The following is a 6,828-nucleotide window of genomic DNA, read 5'->3' as shown; positions in this document are numbered from 1 at the left end:
AGAGAGCAGCTCCCTTTCTCAGGAGCTTGGGCAGTGCCCCAGGGGGCCCAGGGTGTCTCTGCAGATGTGCAGAGCTGGAGGTGGTGGAAAAGGATAAAAGGGAGTTTCTCTGTTGTTTGGTTCAGGGATTTTATTTTTATTTTTGTTTTTGTTTTTATTTTTATTTTCATGAGACAGGGTCTTGCTCTGTCCCCCAGGCTGGAGTGCAGTGGCATGGTCATAGCTCACTGCAGCCTCATACTCCTGGGCTCAGGCAATCCTCCTGCCTCAGCCTTCCAACTAGCTGGGACTACAGGTGCACGCCAACATGCCTGGCTAACTTTTCATTTTTTTTTTTGTAGGGACGGGGTCTCGTTTTGTTGCCAAAGCTGGTCTCAAACTTCTGGCCTCAAGCAATCCACCTGCCTTGGACTCCCAAAGTGCTGAGATTACAGATGTGAGCCACCGTGCCTGGCCAGATTTTTCTTTTCTTCTTCTTTCTTTCTTTTTTGCTTTCTTGTCTTTTCAGAAGCAAGCCAGACCTAGCAGGCTGTTCCATGTTCTATTTTTGACTGTAGCCACAGCTGCTGTTCTCAGGACAGCAGCCCTTCCCACATGCCTGTGCCTGCTGCCTGCTGAGATGAGGAGGGGGGCATCTGGGAACTTGCGAGTCCGAGGCCAGTCCCCATTTCTGCCTCGCCCACCCCTGGCCCTTAGAGACCCTGAGGTGGGGGTGGGGAGATGCTTCTCTCCTTGCCCCCCCGCCCTCATGGGTCCTAGCCCTTCCCTGAGTGTGGGCTGAGGCCAGAGTCACCTTTTCTGTGGCTGGCTCTACCTTCCTGTCCCTGGGGTTAAACGCTGCCCATCCTGCCCTCCTCAAATGACAGAGGAGGTTTTCTAGAATTTCAAACCATTGCTCTTAGTCCCAAGCTAGGTTTGAACCTGGAATCTACCAGCCAAAAGTCCCTCCCTGCCTGAGGGCGGTACCCTCCATTGGGCACAGTTCAGACCCAAGTCAAAGATGTCCCATTCCTTGCCCCCCGGCCCTCATTTCCTTCATTTCCACCAGGCTGTGCCTTGTTGGAGTTTTTCCTCCCAGTGAGACTGCCCCATGGAGAGAAAGGAAAGGGCTGGCTCCCCCTCCCCAGGCTGGAGACCCCCCCCCACCCCAGGAAAGAGCAGCCAAAGTCCAGCGCTCTGCCCTCAGACGTTGCCTGAGAAGAAGTGGCTGCCACACCGAGGGGAAGGCCCTGAAGCATGAGACTGTGCTCCGCCATGGTGTCCGGGTGCCCTCCATACACAGGGGAGCGCAGCCTTCTCTGTATCTCCATGGCCCTGTCCCAGGCCGGCCCAGACGTGTTCCCCCCAGGCCTTGTCCAACATCCATGGCGGCAGATATCTTCCCTGGGCTGCCACCAGCCCCAGCCCCAGAGTGGCCCACAGTGGCACTAGAACGCAGGTGTCCCGCGACCTCGCGACCTCATCGTCCTGTGGGTGTTCTTTCCCGCCCTGTCCAAAAGCGCCCTCACTCTTCTTGGACCATGCCAGATTCTGCGTCTCTAGAAAGAGGCTCTGGCCAGCAGAGGCCTCCAAGCACAGAGCCCGGCCCCAGGACTCAGGCCCCAGATGGGGTGGGCTTCCTGCCCTTCCCTCTGGGCACGCCTGCTGGCACGCTGACCCACTTGAATGGACCAACCTGCTGTGTCCCCAAAGGATGCCTGCAGGAGAGAGCAGCACTCCGCACCACCTCACCAAGGATCGAACTCAGCCCCTGGGCCTCGGAATGACTGGACTCTCACGGGGTTCCCTCCTAGCTCTCCTGGTAAACTCCTGCCAGGCACTGGCAGCTCCTATAGCACTGAGCTCACACGAGACTGGGATGTGGGGGGCATCTCTCCCCAAGGAGGCCCTCGCTGAGCCTCCTGTGCCTGGTCCTATCCTGGGCCATGTCTTAGGTGAGACAGTTGCCCGAAACTAAGCCAGGCCGGGCTGTAGGAGCAGCAGCTTTGGGAGAGGGATTTCCCTGCAGACCTCAAGTCATCATGCAGTGGGTGCTGCCATGACAGAGGCTGTACCCCTGGGCCAGCGAGGCTGCTCACCCACCTCTTGTGCAAGGTGGGCTTCGTGCTGTGCCTGCAGGCAGAGCCGGAGCCCCCAGCAGAGGCAGGCTGGGACAGACCAGCATTTGGAAGATGTACATAGTTGTTTTTCTCTTTGTGGTTTCTTGTTGGGTTTGGTTTGCTTTTGACAGCTTCATTTTATTTTTGATGTCACTTTTTGGCCATGTAAACTATTTGTTGCAATTTTATGTTTTTATTTATGAATAAAGAATGCCATTTCTCACGCTCTCTAGAGCCACATGTGTCTGCCCTCTTCTCCCCTCGCTATGGTGTGGCAGCTCCCTGGCACTTCTTCCCTCGGAACAGGAAAGATGACGTCCCTTCCACCAGAGAGGGGGGTGAGGAAGGCGGCACAGGGCAGTGGGAAAGGGGGCCCCAGGGGTCAGATAGGCTTTAGCTGGCCCCTGCCCCCATCACCTACCCCAGGACCTTATCTGTGAAATGAGAGGAAAAGGGACTCAGGGACAGGTGCCCCTGTAGAGTCAGAGCATCCTTTCCAAAAGGTAGCCCCTCCCCACCCAAACCGCATGCCCCACTGGCTGCTCGCCTCACCAGCCAACTCCTGGGTCTACCGCATATGGCCTCTTGGCAAAAGACCAGCATAGCTATAGTTGCCACTGCCCCAGGGCCCCCTGGTGGGGCAGGTGCAGTCACCACCATGGCCATCTGTCCAGCCTTCTTGGTTCCAGCCTACCCGGTGCCCCCTTGACAACCTTCCCTACTATCCCTGGCTCACAGCCTAGGCCCAGAGGGCTGCTGCTCAGATGGCGACAGACAGAAGGGACATGTTACGAGGAAATTGAAATCGCAAGGCAGCCTAGGGGGCACATAAGGGGCAGATGACAAGTCCTCTGAGGTGGGGAAGGTTAGTGTAGACTGGGGAATCTGGGAAGAGGCAGGCAGGAGAAGACTTGGGGCAAGGGTAGGACACAAGAAGAGTGGGAGGGAGGAAAGGACTAGAAACATGTCTCTGGGGCAGGCGTTCACACAGCTGCCTGCCCACCTGTGATGGGAAAAGAGCAGCACTGGGGGTTGGAGAGGCAGGAGGACCAGGGTGCAGGGGCCCACGCAGAAGCTCAACTCACTGAGCCAGGACAGGAGCCAAATTCTGATTAACATAGAAGCTCCAGCTTTGGGACAAAGGGGTCATGTCCGACCTGGGGTAACTCTTTGCTGTCTTCCTCCTAGACGTGGCCCAGCCTGGTGACCTCACTAAAACATGCCTGTCACTAATGACACTCTTGGGTTACCCCTTCCTCTTTAATTGGAGCAGGCCCAGAGATTCATTTTAACCAATGGGATACAACAGGAGTGATGCTCTGCCAGTTTCAGCCTAAGCCTAGAAGGCCTAGCAGCTTCTACTTTGATTCTATTGTTTGAGGCAGGGTCTCACTCTGTCACCCAGGCTGGAGAGTGCAGTGGTGTGATCGTGGCCCACTGAGGCCTTGACTTCATGGGCTCAAGCAGTCCTCCTGCCTCAGCCCCCCAAGTAGCTAGAACCACAAGCTTGCACCACCATACCTGGCTAATTTTTTAATTTTTTTATGGAGATCGGGGGCAGGGGTCACTATGTTGCCCAGGCTGGTCTCAAACTCCTGGCCTCAAGCCATCCTCCCACCTTGGCCTCCCAAAGTGCTGGGATTACAGGCATGATCCCCTGTTCCTGGCCTGCTTCCGCTTTTATACTCTTGGGATGCCACATAAGAAGCCCACCCTCCTGTTTTGCTGGAAAGGCCACGTAGGGTAGGAGGGGTCACTTGTCCCAGAGTCTCAGCTAGGTCCCACATCTAGCTGAGCGTAGTTGAGTGACTACCCTGGACCCAGCCGACCCCATGGGGAACAGAGCCTTGTTCCCCACTCTGCCCTGCCACAGTCCTTACCCTCAGATCCCTAAGCACAGTAAATGACGGTGTGTTTAAACCGCTGACGTCAGGGATCTATTACACGGTTTAAAGATTCATCACCAGAATGCCCATCAGCACGCTCCTTTGCTTGCCACTTCACAAGCCTTTCTCCATCCAAAGGGCTCAGAATGACATAAAAAAGCACCCCTAGAGGCCGGGCGCGGTGGCTCACGCCTGTAATCCCAGCATTTTGGGAGGCCAAGGCGGGCGGATCACGAGGTCAGGAGATCGAGACCATCCTGGCCAACACAGTGAAACCCCGTCTCTACTAAAAAAAAAAAAAAAAAAAAAAACAAAAAAAAACTAGCTGGGCGAGGTGGCAGGCGCCTGTAGTCCCAGCTACTTGGGGGGCTGAGGCAGGAGAATGGCGTAAACCCGGGAGGCAGAGCTTGCAGTGAGCTGAGATCCGGCCACTGCACCCCAGCCTGGGCAACAGAGCGAGACTCCGTCTCAAAAAAAAAAAAAACAAAAAAACACACCCCTAGAAAACCACAGGGCTGGCCGGGTGTGGTGGCTCACACCTGTAATTCCAGCACTTTGGGAGGCTGAGGCGGGCAGATTACCTGAGGTCAGGAGTTCGAGACCAGCCTGGCCAACATGGCAAAACCCCATCTCTCCTAAAATTACAAAAATTAACTGGGCATGGTAGTGCAAGCCTGTAATCGCAGCTACTCAGGAGGCTGAGGCAGGAGAATCGCTTGAATCTGGGAGGCAGAGGTTGCAGTGAGCCGAGATTGTACCACTGCACTCTAGCCTGGGCAACAGAGCGAGACTCTGTCTCAAAAACAAACAAACAAACAAACAAACAAAAAAAGATAAAGAAAAGCAGAGAGCCGTGGGAAAGACCGTTCCAGCTGGAAGAGGAGCGGTGAGGAAAGGGGACAAAAGAGTGGAGAAACGAGGGCTTTTCCTGAGCCCATTTCCTCCAGAGCCCTGCCTAGGACACAGCCTTTCTGAAGCCTCCCAAACATGCTTATTGTTTTATTTTTCGTCCTGTTTTGTTGTAGAGACGGGATCTCACTATATTGTCCAGGCTGGTCTCAAACTTCTGGCCTCAAGTAATACTCCCGCCTCAGCTGCCAAAAGTGCTGGGATAACAGGCATGAGCCACCCCATTCAGCCCTCTGCTTATTAATTTAGGGAAAAGAATAGAACAAAAGGGAAAGCAGAGAGAGAGAGAGAGAGAGAGAAGAGACAGAGAAAAAGGGAAAGAAGGAGAGAGACTCCTTCTTCCTTGACAACAAGCAGCTCAATCCTCAGCCTCCACCGTACAGAATGCACAGTCTCAGAATATTTTTATCCAGCCCCAGACGGACTCAGTGCACAATTGAGCCTGTGAGAAGGAGGCAGTCGGTGATCCTCCCCAGGCATTCACAGCAGCAGGTGTTTTCTGAGTTATTTAAGGAAGGTCAGGCTGTCCCCAAATATCTCCCCAACCCAGGCGCCACAAGGCCTGAAATATCACAATTTCATGCATGCATGCATGTATTCCTTCAATAAATATTTATTGAGCTCCTACTTTTTGCCAGCCCTGTTCTAGATGCCAGAAATACAGAGGTGAACAAAGCAGTCAAGGTCCCTTCCCCTGATTAAGTTTACACTTTGGAAGAAAACGAATAAATAATTTTCCATTATAATAAGTGCTACAAAGGAAATAAAGAGGGTGATATAAGCTGTCTGTGGAGAAACTGGAGGTGCTGTAACTGGAGCGGAGTGAGTGAAGTGGGGAAACTGGTACTGTGAAAGGAAAGTTGGAGAACTACAAATATCACCTTATGTCACTATCTTGACAGCCCATTCTGTCCTTTTCTAACTTGGATTTCTCACCCTCTGTGCCAAATTCTTTCTCTTAGAAATCTCTTCTCAGACGGGCGCAGTGGCTCATACCTGTAATCCCAGCACTTTGGGAGGCTAAGGCGGGCAGATCACGAGGTCAGGAGTTCAAGACCAGCCTGGCCCCATCTCTACTAAAAACACAAAAGTTAGCCAGTTGTGGTGGCAGGTGCCTGTAGTCCCAGCTACTCAGGAGGCTGAGGCAGAAGAATTGCTTGAACACGGGAGGCGGAGGTTGCAGTGAGGCGAGATTGTGCCACTGCACTGTAGCCTGGGAGAGAGAGGGAGACTCCATCTCAAAAAAGAGAAAAAAGATCTCTTCTCTGGGGGTCTCAATAGATAAATATGTGTGTCTGTGTGTTTCTGTGTCTGTGTGTGTGTATGAGCACACAGGCACACAAGATAGGGTCTCACTCTGTAACCCAGGCTGAAACACAGTGGTGCGATCACAGTTCACAGCAGCCTCCACCACCTCCAGGGCTCAAGCAATTCTTCTGCCTCAGCCTCTTGAGTAGCTGAGACTACAGGCGCACAGCAGCATGGCTAGCTAATTTTTGTATTTCTTGTAGAAACGAGGTCTAGCTATGTTGCCCAGGCTGGTCTCGAATTCTTGAGCTCAAGTGATCCACCTGCCTTGGCCTTTCAAGTGCTGGGATTACAGGCGTGAGCCGCCATGGCCAGCCCTCAGCAGGTACCTTCTTATCTTACCAGGGGACTTGAACTTTTCTTCCCTAACCTCAGCTTTTCTTGTTCCCACCCCCTGGACATCTCTACCTTCCTCTCCATCTAAAACAAACCCCTCCCACCACCTGCCAATAAAGACCTTTGAAAAGCCTTAAGCATTAAACATTATTCTTTTCACATACGATATTAAAGACAAAATTTTGTGAAATGGCACAATTCTCATAGAGATGCAGAAATTAAAATAGTTTCTAGGTAACTTAATTTAAAAATGTTCGGCTTTAATTCACTTTATCTATCTATCTATCTAT

The sequence above is a fragment of the Mandrillus leucophaeus genome, unplaced genomic scaffold (assembly GCF_000951045.1).
Source record: "Mandrillus leucophaeus isolate KB7577 unplaced genomic scaffold, Mleu.le_1.0 Scaffold204, whole genome shotgun sequence".
NCBI lineage: Eukaryota > Metazoa > Chordata > Mammalia > Primates > Cercopithecidae > Mandrillus > Mandrillus leucophaeus.
This window is presented reverse-complemented; position numbering follows the sequence as displayed.